Source organism: Littorina saxatilis, linkage group LG5 (assembly GCF_037325665.1).
Source record: "Littorina saxatilis isolate snail1 linkage group LG5, US_GU_Lsax_2.0, whole genome shotgun sequence".
NCBI lineage: Eukaryota > Metazoa > Mollusca > Gastropoda > Littorinimorpha > Littorinidae > Littorina > Littorina saxatilis.
The window spans coordinates 40,931,069-40,944,129 of NC_090249.1; the positions used below are offsets into that span (position 1 = coordinate 40,931,069).

A 13,061-nucleotide genomic window follows, 5' to 3' on the forward strand; every position below is an offset into this window, starting at 1 on the left:
CAAAACAAGCTCAGAAAATTAAAAATATGAAAATTATGATTAAAATACAATTTCCGAAATCGATTTAAAAATAATTTCATCTTATTCCTTGTTGATTCCTGATTCCACAAACATATAGATATGTTATGTAAGGATTAAAAACAAGCTCAGAAAGTTAAACAGAAGAGAGATACAGAAAAGCGTGCTATAATAATAATAATAATAATAATAATAGTAATAATAATAATAATAATAATAATAAATGAGCATTTATATAGCGCAACATCATAACTTTACAATTATGCTCTTTGCGCTTGACACATTTAAAATTAAAACACAGTTATACAGGGTGACCCAAAAAAAAGAGTACCGAAACAAAACGTCATAAATTGAACAAAAATAAAGCAATCTTCATAAAATTTATTTACACACACAAGCAGCCTCTGCATGATTTGCACAGAAAATTTTAGCGTTCTAGCTTGTCTTTCAGGAAAGTTATGCTCATTCTACAGAACATGCTCCAAATGGCCTCCGCGCCGATTCAGGCAAACTTGAACTCGCCGCGCAAAGTTATCAATCACCCGCACACACTCCTGTTGCGAGATTCCGCGAATGGTTGTTGTGATGGCTCGCTTGAGTTCTGCGATTGTCTGTGGGTTGTTCCTGTAGACGTTGTCTTTCAGGAACCCCCAAAGATAGAAATCTGGGGGATTTAAATCCGGGGGAGGCCATTTGGAGCATGTTCTGTAGAATGAGAATAACTTTCCTGAAAGACAAGCTAGAACGCTATTTTCTGTTGAAATCATGCAGAGGCTACTTGTGTGTGTAAATAAATTTTATGAAGATTGCTTTATTTTTGTTCAATTTATGACGTTTTGTGTGGGTACTCTTTTTTTTGGGTCACCCTGTACAAGCATTTACCATTCATTGGATTGGATTGGATTGGATAAGATTTACAGTCCAGTGAGGTTACCCTCATGGAAATTCGGGCTGCTTTCTCCCCGGGGAAAGCGAGCTGCCATACATACGGCGCTACCCATATATTTTTTTTTCCTGCATGCGTGTATTCATGTTTCCTGAGACTTAATGCCGTGTGAGATGGATTTTTTTTACTTTATTCCAAGTCCCACGGGTACTGATTTGATGGACATTTTTATCTCTGCCTATACAATTTTGCCAGGAAAGACCCTCTTGTCAATCGTGGGATCTTTAACGTGCACACCCCAATGTAGTGTGCACGAAGGGACCTCGGTTTTTCGTCTCATCCGAAAGACTAGCACTTGAACCCACCACCTAGGTTAGGAAAGGGGGGAGAAAATCAGTTGCGGCCTGACCCAGGCCTGAACACGCAACCTCTCGCTTCCGAGCGCAAGTGCGTTACCACTCGGCCACCCAGTCCAACCATAGTCAACAACACTTAATTAAAAGCATACACCATCAAACATACATTACAAAAAATTCTTCCACTAACTAAGTAATAAAACATGAATAAAATAGGTAGTGAAAACAAGGAAATACCAGCTGAATACCCTTAATGTAGCTCAGCGTCACCAGCACCGCGCTAAACTGGCTCGTTAATTTCACTGCCTTTTCCAAGAGCAGGTGACTGACGATGCTTTACTGTCTTGGTGAGAAAAAATGAGTTTGACAGCTTGACTAAAGTTTAATGTAGAACTTGTTTCGCCTTACGCGACTTGTTTTCTCCTCCGCAACTGTGTCAGTGCCATTGTGAGTGCATACTATATAATTATGTCACCGTGTGTGTGTGTCAGTGTGTGTGTGTGCCGGTGTGTCGCCACGGCCCGGTGTCAGTGTGCGCGCGCGTGTGTGTGTGTGTGTCAGGCCGGGCCCTTTCTCTCTTTCTCTCACTCTCTGCTGTTCCGTGTTTCTAGTAGTCAAAGCGTTTACAATTCTAGCGTCTGTACAATAAAAGACGTAAGCATGGATTAGATTTCAGGATTTAGCTATGGAAAATAAAATGCCGCGTCAGGCAGCGAATCCCTCGATGGTGTTATGTTGACATTATCATGGCGTGGCTCGTGAATCTCAGTACAGTTCATGGCGAAGCCACGATCGTCCATTATTGTGTAAACTTTACCTCATGTACCTTGTCCTTTCTTTTTATATTTAGTCAAGTTTTGACTAAATATTTTAACATCGAGGGGGAATCGAAACGAGGGTCGTGGTGTATGTGCGTGTGTCTGTGTGTGTGTGTGTGTCTGTGTGTGTGTGTGTGTGTCTGTGTGTGTGTGTGTGTGTAGAGCGATTCAGACTAAACTACTGGACCGATCTTTATGAAATTTGACATGAGAGTTCCTGGGTATGAAATCCCCGAACGTTTTTTTAATTTTTTTGATAAATGTCTTTGATGACGTCATATCCGGCTTTTCGTGAAAGTTGAGGCGGCACTGTCACGCCCTCATTTTTCAACCAAATTGGTTGAAATTTTGGTCAAGTAATCTTCGACGAAGCCCGGGGTTCGGTATTGCATTTCAGCTTGGTGGCTTAAAAATTAATTAATGACTTTGGTCATTAAAAATCTGAAAATTGTAAAAAAAAATAAAAATTTATAAAACGATCCAAATTTACGTTTATCTTATTCTCCATCATTTGCTGATTCCAAAAACATATAAATATGTTATATTCGGATTAAAAACAAGCTCTGAAAATTAAATATATAAAAATTATTATCAAATTTTTTTTTTCGAAATCAATTTAAAAACACTTTCATCTTATTCCTTGTCGGTTCCTGATTCCAAAAATATATAGATATGATATGTTTGGATTAAAAACACGCTCAGAAAGTTAAAACGAAGAGAGGTACAGAAAAGCGTGCTATCCTTCTCAGCGCAACGAATACCCCGCTCTTCTTGTCAATTCCACGGGCACTGCCTTTGCCACGGGCGGTGGAGTGACGATGCTACGAGTATACGGTCTTGCTGCGTTGCGTTGCGTTCAGTTTCATTCTGTGAGTTCGACAGCTACTTGACTAAATATTGTATTTTCGCCTTACGCGACTTGTTAGTTATGCGGGCTCCGCCAGGCACTCGACCCCATCTATTACGTAGGCTGCACTTTAAATTAAGATTCTTGCTTACTCTGCTCTATACTTTCCTCCTTTTTACATTTAGTCAAGTTTTGACTAAATGTTTTAACATTGAGGGGGAATCGAGACGAGGGTCGTGGTGTATGTGTGTGTGTGTGTGTGTGTCTGTCTGTCTGTGTGTGTGTGTAGAGCGATTCAGACTAAACTACTGGGCCGATCTTTATGAAATTTGACATGAGAGTTCCTGGGTATGATATCCCCGGACGTTTTTTTCTTTTTTTCGATAAATACCTTTGATGACGTCATATCCGGCTTTTTGTAAAAGTTGAGGCGGCACTGTCACACCCTCATTTTTCAATCAAATTGATTGAAATTTTGGCAAAGCAATCTTCGACGAAGCCCGGGGTTTGGTATTGCATTTCAGCTTGGTGGCTTAAAAACTAATGAGTGAGTTTGGTCATTAAAAATCGGAAACTTGTAATTAAAATTATTTTTTATTAAACGATCCAAAAACAATTTCATCTTATTCTTTGTCATTTTTTTTATTCCAAAACATATACATATGTTATATTTGGATTAAAAACAAGCTCTGAAAATTAAAAATATAAAAATTATGATCAAAATTAAATTTCCGAAATCGTTTTAAAAACAATTTCATCTTATTCGTTGTCGGTTCCTGATTCCAAAAACATATAGATATGATATGTTTGGATTAAAAACACGCTCAGAAAGTTAAAACGAAGAGAGGTACAGTAAAGCATGCTATGAAGCACAGCGCAATCGCTACCGCGCCAAACAGGCTCGTCACTTTCACTGCCTTTTGCACTAGCGGCGGACTACGTTCAGTTTCATTCTGTGAGTTCCACAGCTTGACTAAATGTAGTAATTTCGCCTTACGCGACTTGTTACATTTAGTCAAGTTTTGACTAAATGTTTTAACATAGAGGGGGGAATCGAGACGAGGGTCGTGGTGTATGTGTGTCTGTCTGTCTGTCTGTCTGTCTGTGTGTGTGTGTAGAGCGATTCAGACTAAACTACTGGACCGATCTTTATGAAATTTGACATAAGAGTTCCTGGGTATGATATCCTCAGACGTTTTTTTCATTTTTTTGATAAATGTCTTTGATGACGTCATATCCGGCTTTTCGTGAAAGTTGAGGCGGCTGTCACGCTCTCATTTTTCAACCAAATTGGTTGAAAGTTTGGTCAAGTAATCTCCGACGAAGCCCGGACTTCGGTATTGCATTTCAGCTTGGTGGCTTAAAAATTAATTAATGACTTTGGTCATTAAAAATCTGAAATTTGTAAAAAGAAAATTTTTTTTATAAAACGATCCAAATTTACGTTCATCTTATTCTCCATCATTTTCTGATTCCAAAAACATATAAATATGTTATATTTGGATTAAAAACAAGCTCTAAAAATTAAAAATATAAAAATTATGATCAAAATTAAATTTTCGAAATCAATTTAAAAACACTTTCATCTTATTCCTTGTCGGTTCCTGATTCCAAAAACATATAGATATGATATGTTTGGATTGAAAACACGCTCAGAAAGTTAAAACGAAGAGAGGTACAGAAAAGCGTGCTATCCTTCTCAGCGCAACTACTACCCCGCTCTTCTTGTCAATTTCACTGCCTTTGCCATGAGCGGTGGACTGACGATGCTACGAGTATACGGTCTTGCTGCGTTGCATTGCGTTCAGTTTCATTCTGTGAGTTCGACAGCTACTTGACTAAATGTTGTATTTTCGCCTTACGCGACTTGTTTTTCTTTTTTTTACGTGTCTGAGTATCTTTGTGTTTGTCCCGGGACAACCACGCAAACACACACACACACACAATTTTTTTACGGGGATATATTGATCTGACCTTTTGGGGTGAGTTTCTGGCGAATTTAACGAATCTGCAGAATTTTGGGAATCCACTGTATGTCCTTTGATTTATATATCTACTGCACAGTGCCTGTATTTTTCGGGGTCGGCCCGCTATTGCGCGGGGCCGCTATTGCGCGAATCTTTAGGGTTAGGGTTAGGGTTAGATTCGCGCAATAGCGGACCCGCGCAATAGCGGCCTAGCCCCTATTTTTCTCGGCTTCGGAGAGAACAAACGGTTATTTGTGCATAGCTTTCTCCCTGTCTGTGTGACGTTTAGTTGCTTCCCTTTCACAGCAACAGCTGGTGAGACACTGCAATAGGAAACCAATACATGATTAAATCAACAAATGTATCCCCCCGCTGTTACAGTACCATATGTATATTATCTGTATGATGAGCTGCTTGTGGATGTACGCACAATATAAACAAATCGCGTAAGGCAGAGGGAGAGAGAGTTTCTTCATTGTAGGTGAACAGCCTCCAGGGGCTTTTCATATGTAAATTCAATGACCGCACTCAAGGCCGAAGCAAAAGCAGCTAATGTTAAAAAGTCGCCCCAATAACCAACACTGGTGTAAGTAAACTGAATGAGAAACGATGGACATGCTCCATTAAATCAAATGTATTGCCTTATGTTGAAACTTTACTTGTACGTGGGGAGAGAGAGAGAGAGAGAGAGAGAGAGAGAGAGAGAGAGAGAGAGAGAGAGAGAGAGAGAGAGAGAGAGAGAGAGAGAGAGGGAGAGAGAGAGAAAAAAAGGGTGGAGAGAGACAGAGAGAGGGAGAGAGAGAGAGAGAGAGAGAGAGAGAGAGAGAGAGAGAGAGAGAGAGAGAGAGAGAGAGAGAGAAAAAAAAGGGTGGAGAGAGACAGAGAGAGGGAGAGAGAGTTTCTTCATTGTAGGTGAACAGCCTCCAGGGGCTTTTCATATGTAAATTCAACGACCGCATTCGAGGCCGAAGCAAAAGCAGCTAATGTTAAAAAGTCGCCCCAATAACCAACACTGGTGTAAGTAAACTGAATGAGAAATGATGGGCATGCTCCATTAAATCAAATGTATTGCCTTATGTTGAAACTTTACTTGTACGTGGAGAGAGAGAGAGAGAGAGAGAGAGAGAGAGAGAGAGAGAGAGAGAGAGAGAGAGAGAGAGAGAGAGAGAGAGAGAGAGAGAGAGAGAGAGAGAGAGAGCACCGGTGGAGAGAGAGAGAGAGAGAGAGCACCGGTGGAGAGAGAGCACCGGTGGGGAGAGAAAACCGGTGGAGAGAAAGCACCGGTGGAGAGAGAGAGAGCACCGGTGGAGAGAGAGAGCACCGGTGGAGAGAGAGCACCGGTGGAGAGAGAGCACCGGTGGAGAGAGAGCACCGGTGGAGAGAGAGCACCGGTGGAGAGAGAGCACCGGTGGAGAGAGAGCACCGGTGGAGAGAGAGCACCGGTGGAGACAGAGAGAGAGAGACAGAGAGAGAGAGACAGAGAGAGAGAGACAGAGAGAGAGAGAGAGTATAAAAGAATACAAACAGAAGCAAGAAATCCTTGACACACTTATGACAATTGATTTATTATTACACAAGAAAATATACAGCTTTGGGTGGGGGGTTTACAACGGCACAAAATCAAAAACTATGTTATTTCCAGTCTCTAATGTCTCTGTCCAACTGCAGTGGTACCTCAGATGACAGGATACCATAGGAACCAGTCAAAAGTGTCCCTCACTGCAGATGTCCTTTCATAACAGGTACAACTTTTTTTCTTTTTCTTTATTTGGTGTTTAACGTCGTTTTCAACCACGAAGGGTTATATCGCGAGGGGGAAAGGGGGGAGATGGGATAGAGCCACTTGTTTCTTGTTCACAAAAGTACTAATCAAAAATTTGCTCCAGGGGCTTGCAACGTAGTACAATGTATTACCTTACTGGGAGAATGCAAGTTTCCAGTACAAAGGACTTAACATTTCTTACATACTGCTTGACTAAAATCTTTACAAAAATTGACTATATTCTATACAAGAAACACTTAACAAGGGTAAAAAGAGAAACAGAATCCGTTAGTCGCCTCTTACGACATGCTGGGGAGCATCGGGTAAATTCTTCCCCCTAACCCGCGGGGGGTCAGGTACAACTAGTTGATCAGGTCAAGTATATAACTTGCATGTGCAAATACAAGGCTGAACACAACATTTTCACTGTTGAAGATTGTTTAGGGAGAGAAAAGTAAAAATAAAAGCTGCTCGTCTTTGCTAGCTGCGGCCTACTGCTGAATTTGAATCAACTACATGTACAGGCTACTGCTGTATTTGAATCCTAACAGGAAGAATATTCTTATACAATGTACATTTATCATTTTCGTGTAATTACACACACAGAAAAAGACATAACTGCAAAAAAAAGACAGATCCATGGAATGATGAAGCAGAATACAAAGCTAAATACAGCCATAGACAAAGAGCAGCTGTAAGTTTTAAAATGTAACAATATCTTTTGCAACACCCTTAACATTTAAAAGAGGTGTAATCCATATTAGCTGGTGTTAATTATCACCTCTGCAGAGTGAAATGCAGAGATCACTTTTGTGAGAAAAAAACCCACCAACTGTTATTTTACCCAGCTATAGTTGTTGTACATACCATTATGTAACCAGCATTTGTATTTGCTGCATGATCTTTCTTTATTTGGTGTTTAACGTCGTTTTCAACCACGAAGGTTATATCGCGACGGGGAAAGGGGGGGAGATGGGATAGAGCCACTTGTTAATTGTTTCTTGTTCACAAAAGCACTAATCAAAAAATTGCTCCAGGGGCTTGCAACGTAGTACAATATATGACCTTACTGGGAGAATGCAAGTTTCCAGTACAAAGGACTTAACATTTCTTACATACTGCTTGACTAAAATCTTTACAAACATTGACTATATTCTATACAAGAAACACTTAACAAGGGTAAAAGGAGAAACAGAATCCGTTAGTCGCCTCTTACGACATGCTGGGGAGCATTGGGTAAATTCTTCCCCCTAACCCGCGGGGGGTATTTGCTGCATGATATTTGAACTAGTTCAAATTAGTAAGAGACAGATAAAGGCCTTCACCTGTAGAAACAAACTTGTGTCTGTCTGCAAAGAAGCAGGTAGCTTGATCAAACGCAAAATGTTACTCAAAGCAAACTTGCTCGGATTCTGGATGATACATCTTTCTTCTCTCTTTTTTAAAACAATTATTTAGAACACTCACAGAAAAAAAAATACTGATAAGAAAAGCCAGAAGACAAACAAGAAAACACCAAAACACTTTGAAAATGACACGTTTGATTTCACTACGCAGACCAAGAAACAAGAAGAAAGTAGTCTTTGTGAGCAGGTTTTCACAGTTACTAAATTGAACATCAGCCTAAGCCAAAACAAAACAAAACAAACAAACAAACAAACAAACAACCAGCTGGCCTCTAAGAATAATTGCAGACCACTTTGATGTTGCATAAAATGTCATTTCACTCCTCATAAAAATGCAAACATGACCAAAAATCACAAACAACAACCAACCAATACAAAACAAAAAGTAAGGGAGGGGGAATGTTACAGTTACACAACGAATACATCATTATGCAAATATGGCATAGAAACATTTGTGATACAAAATCTTGAACCACAAGCATTTTGTACAATTGATTTTAAAAATAAGGAACTTGCACAAATATTTCAAGTACAATTAGTATCACAACCACAACAAAAGTGACAAAAATTCAACTTTCAACTCTTCCACAATTTTCTTTATCCACAACAAATTGTTAAATTGATATGTAAAAGCAGTGAAATAAAGTAAAGTGTACCTGCCAATGCAGATATTCTTAAAGCCTTAAACGAAAAGACAAAAAACAACACATTTTAAGACCTTACAGTAAACATAACAACCAACAGCAAGCATACATTCGAAGGTGGTGCAAAATCAATCGAATGTAGCACCATTATTCCTCTTATTTTTTGCGTAAACTTAAAAACTAATGATGAATGATGCTGTCAAGGAGGAACACACTTTCCATCAAAAGTTTAATTGACTTTTCTCCTACCTAACTTTAATAGACTAACCACACCACCCAAATGATCTTTCTTTTCTTTATTTCTTTATTTGGTGTTTAACGTCGTTTTCAACCACGAAGGTTATATCGCGACGGGGAAAGGGGGGGAGATGGGATAGAGCCACTTGACCCAAATTATACACACATCAAGAAGCTACAAATAATTCCCTTCCTAAGTGACTTTTTCCCTTCTTGTATTGTAGAGAAGATTATGCTCACATCAACTTCTCTCTATGAACCTGTCCATTATGCTAGAGAAAGGCCAAAAGTATGCCTCCCTAAACCCCTTCTAATCTGCAGGAATTATCATTCATTTAATTTTATTTTTTAAGACAAAGGAAAAACTGTGCATCCATTTATTATAACAAGTTATATCTGATTCCTGCTGAAAACATTATACAAACTCTCTTGAATCAAAAATGTTTCACAAAAGTAAAACAGTAGAAGGAAAATGCGACATCTTTGACACCAAAAGACGTTCACATGTGTAATGCACGTACACATACTTTTAAACATGGAGTATGAACACAAATCCATATCAAAACTGATAGGGAAGGTAGAAAGAAGCATACACACGATAAGATCCTGTTAAAGGTTACATCCATCCCATACACCACCTCAGATCTGCCCAGGGTTTTACATGATAGGGTAAGATGATGAGCATCCCTTTTTTAAGACACACACACCACATTAGTCTACAGCTTGGCTGCGTTCTGTACAGAGTTGGAATTTGTTTGTGCTGAATTGATTACACAGAATGATATACCCATAATAGGTGTCCTTTGCAAAACTAATTGAGCAATATATTCCCACTCTGCATGGAAAGCAGCCAGGTTGTAGATTTTTGGTGCATGTTCCAAGGGGAAGGATGCTGGAGATCGTGTCCCCTGGAAAATGCAGGACAGATCCGTGGTGGTGCCCGCAATCCCTCGCACGGGAACTGCTCTCCCTTTAGAGAGTCTTAACAAAGACAAAGCTGTGAGCTATGAACACGAGGGGGGGGGGGGGGGGGGGGGGAAGGAAAGGAAGAATCACAATTGCACCAGAAGGCAAAACATGAGTTTCTGTTTTGGCAGTTATGAAAAAAATCGGCAGCTCTATCATTATAGTTCACATATATTGTGGATAAACAAGTTGCAGCTGGTCACATTCTTTCTTTAAAGAAAATTGACATTACCTCTACCTTCCTGTTGCAGTCCTATTTCCAGAATGTTCGTCAGATAAACAATAACTCATAAAAATTGGTTGTGTTACGCCAGTACAGCATGTGCATCCAAGACCATCAGAAAGATTGCACAATTTTCAAATAAACCTGATATTAAAATGACTCACTGTGATACTGTACTTCAACAATCAGCTCTAGTCTAATATATTGTTGACAGGTACTTGTAAACTTATTTGGAACAACACAACATAGCGTACTGAAGGACATGGCCTTCTGACTAAGCAATTGAAGAACACAGAAGGAGTGATGCTTTCACTTAATTGTTGTTGCTCTAAATTGTCGCAAAAATTTAAAAAATCTAAGATTTGCACTAAAAAGGTGAAAGATGAGGCCGGACACTCAAGAGCACTACCACCATCTCAGTACAGTAAAGTCTTTGGTTTGCGTAGTGTTAACATTCTGCGTAGAGTTCCTTCAAGAATACAAAGTCAGCAGGACTACAGTCAGTGACAGATTAAGCACTGGACAAGTTCCATTTGCAATTTCATCTTTTAGTTTTATTATATGATGCTTACATATGTGCACATCCTAGATACTGGGTCACAACTATGGGACATGGACACCAGGAAAAAAAGTAGGACTGAATTGAGTGAAATACTCTTTTTTAAGTGCAAAAGACATGCCTGTATCTTTTTCTGTCAAAGAGAGGACCTTTCATATCGGGGTTTCTTTAGAAATGACAATTAGACACATGCAGTACGCTCTATGTCGTGGGTTACATGGTTTCCACTTTAGGCTTCAATATCCCACAGGAAAGAACTTTAGCTCAGTTATTGCATGTGGCATGTGGACAACATTGATAAATAAATATGCAAACATGAAAGTTTGAAATTACAAGTTTCCATAAGTTAACTAGATCGAAGTAGAAAGTGGAAACCGTAACCCACGCAATTTCCAGGTGCAAAAGTTTTTCTTGTAGGTCAAATGTAGCAACTAGCCTTTTGGGCACCCTTTTGGGTTTTAATACATGATAGAAAGATTTAAGTGAGCAAAAAGTTTTCGATCTGTGCTCACTGGGTTTATGTGTATAGAGATAATACTGTCGTGAGTTACATGGAAACCATAGTTTGTAATGTCTTTTATTTCCAAAGAAAAGAACTAAAACTTGATTATTGCAATTTGCATGTGGACAACATTGATAAATAAATATGCAAACATGAAAGTTTGAAATTACAAGTTTCCATAAGTTAACTAGATCGAAGTAGAAAGTGGAAACCGTAACCCACGCAATGTCCAGGCGCAAAAGTTTTTTTTGTAGGTCAAATGTAGCAACTAGCGTTTTGGGCACCCTTTTGGGTTTTAATACATGATAGAAAGATTTAAGTGAGCAAAAAGTTTTCGATCTGTGCTCACTGGGTTTATGTGTATAGAGATAATACTGTCGTGAGTTTCATGGAAACCATAGTTCGTAATGTCTTTTATTTCCAAAGAAAAGAACTAAAACTTGATTATTGCATGTGGACTACATAGATAAATAACTATGCATACATGAAAGTTTGAAATTTTCAAGTTTCCATAAGCGACAATCCTAAATGAGAGAATTAATCGATTGTCGATCGTGCGTTGCAGAAGAATCGAACATTTCATAATGGCGCCGATCATGAGAACACATGTGCTGCTCAAACTTTGCACCAGATCAAGCTTTAATCAGCAAAATATCGCAAAATTCGTCGATGAATATATGCTACAATTGTCAAAAAAGATTTTACAGGTCTCAAACAGTGAAGATACAGCGTGGTCTGTCGTGAGTTACGTCTCAAAAACCGGAAACGAATACGATTGGGTGGATAAATTCTCATTGTCTATTCACATGACCGGGTCAAACGTCATGAATGGAACTTTCGACGGTGTTCCCGCGATCTCACAACGCGTGTGTGATAGGCAATGCGGGATTTGTCGTCTGCTGTGGCCATGCTTTCGTGGGTTACAGATGGAAACGAAACAAGGGTGGGGTACATTCAAGCGCGATTATAAGCTGAAATAAATTTGTTTCCTACCGTAGTGCTGTGTTTTGAAAACCTAAATGTTGTTGAAATAAATAAATAATGACTTTGAATAACTTTGAGGTTTCCTTTGTTCAGCAGATCGCATTTTTTGATGAAGTTGAAACCGGAAACGACGGTAACCCACGATTACGTGTTTTCTTTGCCGATCAAACTCCCAGAAGAAGAAAAATAGATGTAATTCTTGAGTGTGTATGTCGAGAATAATCCTTCAGCTGACCCATAAACATCACAATAAAATTCACAGAGCTTTATTCTCCATTATGTACAGCTGCAACACAGACTGGTGTATTTTTGTCCCAGTTTTAGGTGCTGTTTTGGGGGCATTTTGGCTAAAAATTAAATCGTTTAAAACCCACAGCAATGTTTGGAAACCCAAACTTGGTTGTTACAGTAAGTCAAATCCATCCCCTTTGACATCAAAGCATCCCCTTTGTCATCCATTGCTCAGAGATATTGTGACAGTCATTCAAAGTTGACAACCCATAGTATTTCCCAGTATCTAGGACGTGCACATATATAATGTACATTTTAAAAGAAAATCCCAACACACATAAAAAGAAACCAACAACCCTGCACATTTCCCGAAGTCATAAAGTACAAACATAACTTGCGTTTTAACATCCTCAGTTTCTGGCCATCACAGGATCAATAAAGAATCCCTTCCATTATGTATTCTACTCCGCTTCTTACACCTTTATGTCTCAATCAGTGCATAAACACATGGCATGGCTTTAACAGCATTGTATGTAATATGAACCTTGATTTCGCTCCCAAAACCTACCACAAGAAAAGAAAAAGAGTAAAAACTCTAATAATACAAAGCTGTGAAATCTTTATCAGAATTTTTCTGAAGCAGTTTAGTACCCAG

At 39.1% G+C, this 13,061-nt stretch overlaps 1 protein-coding gene across 2 annotated transcripts in view; it reads left to right on the forward strand.

The window, feature by feature from the left end:
* Window positions 1–13,061, forward strand: part of LOC138967138 (nucleolar and coiled-body phosphoprotein 1-like) — a 45,798-nt gene that overhangs the window by 30,865 nt on the left and 1,872 nt on the right. The window lies entirely within an intron of this gene.